This window comes from Aethalodelphis obliquidens, unplaced genomic scaffold (genome assembly GCF_003676395.1).
Source record: "Aethalodelphis obliquidens isolate GAN/ISIS:26980383/991018 unplaced genomic scaffold, ASM367639v1 scaffold14, whole genome shotgun sequence".
Classification (NCBI taxonomy): domain Eukaryota; kingdom Metazoa; phylum Chordata; class Mammalia; order Artiodactyla; family Delphinidae; genus Aethalodelphis; species Aethalodelphis obliquidens.
The window spans coordinates 1,235,430-1,244,769 of NW_020837958.1; positions in this window are offsets into that span (position 1 = coordinate 1,235,430).

Consider the following 9,340-nt stretch of genomic DNA (forward strand, 5'->3'; position numbering starts at 1 on the left):
CATCATGCCAATCTTATTTCAAGTGCTTGCTAAAGGTTTCATAAGTACAAAATGGAGAGTCTGGTATTTAAATCTCGATGTGTCTGTCTGCATATCTCTCACACTATATAGATACTGGTAAAAGCATGAGCTTAGAGGAAAGAAAGATTCTAATGCATTTCCAGTAATAAGAGCAGCAGCTGTTTCTACCAGGACAAGCAAAAAAAAAAAAACTCAAAACATTAGTAGTATAAGATGGTGATTAATGATATATGCAGAGTCTGAATACCTTGGTGTGAGAATTCCATTCAGTCATGCCTCGATATAGTAGACATTAATTACTCAAAAATCACAAAGTAAATCCTAGGAATTACTGCACTGGGACTTTTAAAACTCATAGGCTGTGAGGAATACTTTTTAGGTATGATGGATTCACCTTGACAAATAGGTTATCACTTGGCGTACAAGAATGCAGGTTCCCAAATCAGTGGGATTTCAGGGACTGAAATGTACTCCAGTCTAAAGCTAAATGCCAGTCCCAGTGGTTTTTGCTTTAGGCAGGACAAGATTTGAGTTATTCTTACCAGTTGTCCACCCTGGTCCTATGATACATGCCAGTCATTCCTCCTGATAACTTCTGTGTTTGGGATGAGCATTTTGGTTTGTTTGGATTTGTTTACAGATTTTGTTCTGTAAAGGACACAATACTAATTGCCAGGGAAGAGGTCTTGCTTACTATACTGCAATTACTTGGCTTCTTTAGATTCTGCCGACTTCTTTGACAACTTGAGGTCTTACCATAACTCTTCATGTCATTTGGGGCAATCATCCGTGCTACCTTTATTCGTCTTTTGTGTATTGGCTAAGGTGTTAATTCTCCTGAGAAAAGCATTCTGACCAATCAATTCAAAGTAGACTTTTACTGTTCACTCTCATATAGGCACCTTGTTCTATCTTTATTATATTCTTATTTGTGTGTTTGTTTCATGTTTGTCTTCTCCATTATAAACTTAAGCATGGAACTAAGGACCATGTTTGTTTTGCATGGACATGTACCCACAGGGCCAGGACTATGGCCCAACTCATTTGGGATCAATAAAGAGTTGAATGAATAATTAATTCTTATCAACGATACGAAGATTTCAAGTGAATTAAGGGATGCAGCTCTTTCTGGGATCCATCTGGCTTAATGACAGACCTCTGTCCCTGTTCCTCCGTGTTTATGTCAATATGGGGCCCTTAATTTCAGTTGTTACATCTATCTTAATTTCAGAGGTAATGATGTAACTTGATTTTAGCATTCAAAGAGAATTAATACAAGTTATGTTAATGCACTCATGGTCTCCCTCAACAAGCAAGGCTGGATTCCTATAGACACATTCACCGCTTGTTCTCCAGTAGTGTGAGATAAAGACCTGTTGTTGCTCTCATGGGGACTTTGTCCCCTGGGGGTTCCGTGGGTGTGTAACTCTTTCACTCTTCAAGTTCTCATACGACTCCATTGGACCTTATAGTATAGGTAACAGACCAAGTGCCAGAGTCCCTTGACCATTCGTCCATTCACCCGATTGTCAATAGTTGTGTAATACCTACAATGGCCTTCCCGCAAACTGATACTCTCTGAGAGACTGCAGTAATGTCCAGGGAAAATACCTGCAAATAATCATGACTTCGATTATGATTATGATGATTGCCCTTTCTCAGGACATTACAGGGATTCTCTTATTTTCTCATGACAGTGGCCGTCTTTCAGGGAGGATATTGTTGGGGGCTACCTTTCTAATATCTTCATTTTATAGACGAAGATATAGAATCTCAAAGCAATTAAGTGACTTATCTGAGAAGAGAGATCAGTAGATCTTACCATAGAATTCATGTTAGCTACTTCCTTTGCAATTAACTATTTTTTTTCTCAATATCATCTTGCTCCAGAGGACTTTTTCCCTTTTGATCAAAGGCTAAGAAGAACATCTCAGTAGAATGTTTCCTTTCTTCCACTGACTGAATTTCTGATTTGAGACTCACATGTGAATGTGCTGAATTTCCTGTTCATTGTTCAGGGAGCCAGATACGCCTCTGATCAATCTACATTCTGTATAAATTTGCAGGGACAGATTTTTCTAGGAAAATACATCAAGACACCAGTTTCCCGTTTGATTTATACTTAACTCAATATTGAACGTTTTGAATGTTATTATGTGTCTGTGACTTTTAACAAGAGAATATGTTCCAAACACCATGGAAGTTCTTAAGGAACATACGTATTTATCTAGTAAAAAAAATTAAAGGAACAAGAGGGTCTTGAATCCCTGCTTTTGGAGTACGGAAATATTAGCTATTTTGGCTAATCCCAAGGTCCTTGAGAGTATGGAATTTGGTCTCAATTTGAAAATTCATTATAATCTGGAGAAAACATAACAGCATTAATAAAAAAGAGAAGGAATGGAGAGGAGTAAATGAGGGGTACCCATGCTAATAAACCAGTTATAAAAACGCACTTCAAGAAGAGGTATAAATACAACACTACAAAGAACAATTTATGGGAACGAGGAAACCTGGGCTCCAGTTATCATTCTGAAGCTTTGCTGGCATTAGGCACCCAGAATGATTAACTATTAGATATAGTGACTGGTGAACTATAGTGTAAATGAGACCATTCTACCATCACACTATCCTGAGGGACAAAACCAATGCTCTCTGCTTGGGAATAAAGAATAAGAATATCTCATAATAATGCTCAGTTTATATGTCTGTCTTGTTCCACTACACATCCTGAGGTCAGGGAACTTTTTTTTTTTTTGCGGTACGCGGACCTCTCACTGTTGTGGCCTCTCCCGCTGTGGAGCACAGGCTCCAGACGCGCAGGCTCGGCGGCCATGGCTCACGGGCCCAGCCGCTCCGCGGCATGTGGGATCTTCCCGGACCGGGACGCGAACCCGTGTCCCCTGCATCGGCAGACGGACTCTCACCCACTGCGCCACCAGGGAAGCCCCTCAGGGAACTTTTTTAATGATTGTAAATCTTAGAATTAGCACACAACTTGTCGTACTATAAGCACTTAGTACTTGGAGAATGAAATGAATGAATTACTGACCAAATTCCAGCACTTTATGTGGTTTATTACTTGGTGTTACTGAAAAGTTATGTCACTTTTTAATGTAGATTTTTTTTTCTTTTTCTTTTTTTGTAGAGAGGAGAGAGGAGTTTGATTTGCACTTTTCTGTATATAGTTTTTATCATTCATCTGGATTCAGAAGGATGGTTTGCCAAATTCACACTAGCTTATAATACATTTGATTTCCAAGACTGTGCCTTTTAATTCCCCACATTGCCTCTGAATGGTGGATTCAATAAATCAGTCACTCAAGAATCAGGCAATATAATGAGTAATTTTTTGTGTTCAGGCTTTGATTCAAAATGACATGGCTTCAAATACCAGCTCTGCTACTTGCTAGTTTTATGGACTTCAGTGTGTAACTCCTTGTCAGTAAGCTTCATTTTCCCTGGATGTGAAATGGGGATAACATCTCACGTGGTTGCGTGATAAATCAATGGAGGTGTAGTATGCATGGTATGACATGGTGCCCTGAAAATAGAAAGTGCTCGGTAATTCCTCACCGTTATAGTTTAATTCATTATTTAAGTTTGTATGTCTGCTTATATAGTACTGATGATATATATGGGAGATGAAGCTTAAATTAAGATAAAACAAATTACTATGATTAACAATGAGATCAATGGTGCTCTACAGGTTATAACGGAAAAGTGGTGTCTGGAGAGAGGAGTTGCTGAAGGCTTCATGGAAGCTTTGAAACTTGTGTTATTCTTTGAAGAATAAATGTGAATTTCACCTAGGGCACAGAGCATTTTGTTAGGAAGATTGCACTTTTTAAGTATCTCCTGAACACCACCTGTATTCAATGGTGCAACCCATGAAAACCTTTGAAGAAACATTGCCCAGAGGTCAGTCAATATTCAAAGATGTTTGGCTTCCCTGGTGGCGCAGTGGTTGAGAGTCCACCTGCCGATGCAGAGGACACGGGTTTGTGCCCCAGTCTGGGAAGATCCCACATGCCGCGGAGCGGCTGGGCGCGTGAGCCATGGCCGCTGAGCCTGCAACAGTGAGAGGCCCACGTACCGCAAAAAAAAAAACAACAAAAAAATTCAAAGATGTTTTATAATTCTTACTCTCAACAGTCGATTAATTTTATCACAAGAATGTACCTGAAACTAGTTTTTTTTTTCCTCTTGTAGGAAAATGCTGAATTAAGACTCACTCCTTCTCTTCGTTGAAAAAGAAAGATGGTAAGAAATAAAATGAAATGCTTTCAGCACATTTCCCCCCACCAGATTTAGGGACATCTAATACGTGTATTGATTAAGGTAAGCAGGAACCAAGAGGGTGTCTTCTCTGGATACTAATGCCTCCCAGTGGCTTCCCTACCACCAATAGCAGGAGTAAAGAGGGAGCAGGAAACTGCAGGCTTCTGTCAAGACTTTCACCCTCCCTTTCCACCCCACAGCTTCATAACCTGGGTGTCTCCTTCTACCCTGAAACCTGAGGACTAATCTCATGATTCTCTTTATCAGGGTGTCACTCACCATGAAGCTGAGGAATCTCAGGTCAGCCCTCAACTCCTGTTAAATAATGTTCATAACTCTTCATATCCCTCTTTCTAAGCCCAGTAGCCACTCCCGCCCAACTCCTGAAATCATTCTACTTTTCCCTCTGGAATTTATAGTCAGTCATCAACATAACCCGATAGATACTTAACCTCTCCTCTGGAAGCTCCCTTTACCTACTTGGTCCAACTGATATCTGTGTCCTGGGACAGTGCTTTTTAAATAGCCATCTCAGTGGTAGAAATTTTCTCTCCCATTCTCCTCCTAACAGTATATTGCCTCGTGATCTTGACTTTGTAACATTGAAATACTCTGATTTTTGTTTTCTCCAAACTCTTTCCTTTAGTGGAGTTATCTTGGTGGATTTAACATGATATGAGAAAGTTAACCATTAGCAAATTGCCAATATGGTTCAATTTAATAAAATCTGATGCAACAAGTCCAGTAGTTTGTGCAACCCTTCTAAGTTGGATGGCCAAAAGGAATCTGACTCTGAATGACTAATCTCAGATGGTCTCTCTTGTTCTTTCTCAAACATCTGCTGCTTCTACACCATTCCCTCTGTGACTATACAAAAAATGGAGTCATCCTTGTTCCCTGCTTCTCTATTGTCCTACATTCAATATAGCAAGAAATCCAGCCAGCTCTACCTTTAAAATATATCCAGAATAGATAATTTCTCATTACCTCTCTCACTACCACCCTGGTCCAAGCCATCATTACCTGTTGCATAGATTAACGAGATTCATGTGAAGAAAAGTGAAGCAGGTGAAATCACAGCATCCCAGATTTCATTCTCACATGGAAGCCATCCTTAACCTCACCTACATTTTGGATCCCTATATAGATTCTGTCACTATCTTCTATCAGTAAGAATATCTACATTTATTGAATGCTTGTTAAGTGCTAGGCTCTATTGTTATGTCCATTTTAAAAATGGAGAAACTGAGGCTCAGGCACCTTAATTAATATACAAGATGACTCAGAAAATAAATGGATTCTTACCTGGCATAGCTGGACTGGCCACTATCTGAGTAGAAGAGGAATATTGTGTGAAAAATGGGGGGAAGGCATAGATGGATTATGAGAGTGGAAGAAATTTGGGGCAGAAGCAAAAGAGTGAGTGATCATATAGGATGTTCGATTTCAGAGTTATCTGGAATTCCTCTGTTACAACATCCACTCCTGTAATCAATACATGGACCAATAACTCTGTCCTAGTCATAATGTGTAGAAACCTACAATGCCAGTTTTTTTTTTTTTTTCATGGGATGTCTGGAATCTAGCATTGAGGGCTCCTGTAATTTGACTTGAAATGCTAGCAGGTCCTATTATGGAATGACAGAGATAGTTAAATGTTTGGGGCATATCCCTCAGAACCAAGTGAAAGATCACAGCAACAGATTGTCTCTCCTGATAGGGAAGGTTTTTCCTTTTGGAGAAGAGGAACCAGGATCTGCATTTTCTATGAGTTATCCTTGTAAAATACTGAAACCTCCCTGGAGTATTGTAAGTGTGAAGAATCATTTTGGCTACATAATTTGCAGATCCCAGTGTAAAAACAAAAATGTGGAGCCCCTTGTTAAAAATGTATAATAATTTTAAGTTGCCAAGAGCTCTGGAGGACCTTCTAAGCACAGGGTCTGCGTGGCTGCACAGGCTTCATGCTCATGAAACCAGCCCTGAAGAATCCTCCTCTTCTTAGATATAATCCTTTTAAAAGTAAAAAACAATACTTAAAATTAAGGTGTTCTCCATATTTTATGTCATTATGAAAATGCAAATTAAAACAACGATGACATAATACTGCACATCTGTTAGAATGGCCAAAGTCCAGAACACTGACAGCACCAAGTGCTGCTAAGGACATGGAGCAACAGGAACTCTCATTCTCATTGCTAATAAAAATGCAAAATAGTGCAGCCTCTTTGGAAGGCAGTTTGTCAGTTTCTTACAAGACTAAATAGACTCTTACTATACAATAGCACTTTTTCTACTTGGTATTTACCCAAAGGAATTGAAATTTTATGCCCACACGAAAACCAGCACCAGGATATTTATAGCAGCTTTATTCATTATTGCCAAAACTTGGAAGTAATCAATATGTCCTTCAGTAGGTCATGAACTGGGGCAACCCAGGCAATGGAATATCCTTCAGTGTTAAAAAGAAATGAGCTATCAGCCATGAAAAGACATGGAGGATACTTAAATTCATATTACTAAATGAAAGATGCTGATCTGAAAAGACTACCAACTGTATGATTTTGCTATATGACATTTTGGAAAAGGAAAAAACTATGGAGACAGTAAAACAGATCAGTATTTACTAAGAGTTAGGGGGTTGGAAAGGAAGAGTAGATGGAGCACAGAGGATTTTTAGGGCAGTGAAAATACTTGGTATGATGCTATAATGATGGATAATATCATTATGTTTGTCCAAATTCATAGAATGTACAACACCAAGAATGAACCCTAATTAAACTACTGACTTTAGGTGATTATGATGTGTCAATGCAGGTTCATCCTTAGAAAAAAAATACAGCATTCTGGAGAGTGATGTAGATAATGGGAAAGTTATGCATGTGTGGGGTCAGGGGGTAGGTATATCTTAAAAATAATCCACAAAATGTACAAAACTTAAGCTATATTGATCAAGAAAAAAGAGAGAGCACTCAAATGACCTTATAGAAATAAAAAAGTTTAAAGGACTCCTATGAGCAATTATATGACAACAAATCCGGTAGCTTAGATACAATTTCTAAAAAGACATAAACTGCCAATATTGACCCAAGCAAAATAAAAATATGGATTTACACCAAGGAAATAAATTAATAATCAAAACTTTATCCACGTGCTTTGTGACCACCTAGAAGGGTGGGATAAGGAGGGTGGGAGGGAGACGCAAGAGGGAGGAGATATGGGGATATATGTATATGTATAGCTGATTCACTTTGTTATAAAGCAGAAACTAACATATCATTGTAAAGCAATTATACTCCAATAAAGATGTTAAAAAGAGAAAAACAAAAAAAAAACTTTATCCACAACAAAAACCTTAAGCCCAAGTGGCTTCACTGGTGAATTCTCTCAAACATTTAAAGAAGAATTAATACAAAATATTTCACAGAATAGACAACAGGAAGAACACTTCCTAACTCATTCTGAGGCTAGTAATTACCCTGATACCAAATCCAGACAGAGACATGGCAAGATGTTTATTGATGTCCTTAGGTGTGTTTTTAATTTTAATATTCCAATTGAGGGTTAAATTTATTCTTGAAAAAATTTGATGAAAATACCTTTTGTTTTGTTTTGCTTTGGAAAAAATTTGGCAGGTATCTCTTTAAGAATTGTTTCTGTCCCCTTTAAGTATTATCTTTCCCCTTACTTTTTTAGTGTCCAATACATGTTCATACAACCCTTCCCCATGTTTTAGCCTGGATATTTTTTACTGAGCTCTTTATTAGTTTACTCTGCATTGTGTCTTTTTAAACTGAAGTATAGGTGACTTACAATATTAGTTTCAGGTGTACAACATAATGATTTAATATTTTTTATAAATATAAGGTTATAAAATATTGGTTATCTTCCATTACATCCTCGTATGTTATTTATTTTATACCTAGTAGTTTGTACCTCTTAATCTCCTTCTCCTATTTTGCTCCTTCCCCCCACCCCTCTCCCCACTGGTAACTACTAGTTTGTTTTCTGTATCTGTGAGTCTATTTCTGTTTTGTTGTATTGGTTCCTTTGTTTTATTTTTTAGATTCCACATATAAGTGAAAATATACAATATTTGTCTTTATCTTTGTGACTTATTTCACTAAGCATAACACCCTCCATGATTTGCAACAACATGGATGGACTTGTATCTAATATTCTTTTAAGATACTTATCAAATTCTTGGGGGGAGGAGTCAAGATGGCATTGTGGGAAGACACAGAGTTAGCGTGTCCCCACAACTAGGGCATCTGCCCGCTGCTGGTGGGGGACTCTGAACCCCAAGGAGAGGGGAGGAACCTCAGAGTGAGCTGGTAGGACATAGGGGGATCGAGGGGGGAAGAGAAGTGGAAGCCAGACAAGATCAGAGCCTCTGAGGCTGGGGAGATCAGGAGAGGCAGACGGGAGGGGCTCTCCGGGAGGAGCAGGAGAGGAGAAGAGGGAGTTTGCCATGCCCACTAGAGCCCAGGAAGCGTGCTGGGCTCCCAGGTGAGGTCCCCTGGCCTCTGAGACCAGGGATGGGGGGCACAGCCTGGGCCTCTTCTGTTCCTTGAGCCTAAGCCCCACCCCCACGGCCCCCAGGGCCTTTTCCAGCCCTGCGGGCCTGAGCAATGGCCCCACCCCAACCTCACCCTTGCTTAGGCTCCGCTCTCCACAGCCAAGGCATTTCCCCCCTCCTTTTTTATTTTCTTTTCCCTCCTCCTCTTTTTTACTATTGTGGTACTGATGTACCTTCTGGTTGTTGATTCATCTATATTTTTATTTTTACATTCTTTCTAACATATCTGTTAGTTTCCTAGTCTAATTTTAGTTTTTACTTTGTTATTGTTCTTTTTTTTTTTTTTTGCCACCCCACGTGGCTTGCGGGATCTTGACTTGTGAGCCTGGGTCGGGCGGAAGCTCCTGCAGTGGGACCTCCAAGTCTGAACAACTGGACTAACAGGGAACCTCAGACCCCAGGGAATATTCATTGGAGTCAGGTCTCACAGAGTTCCTCATCTCAGCACCAAGACCCAGC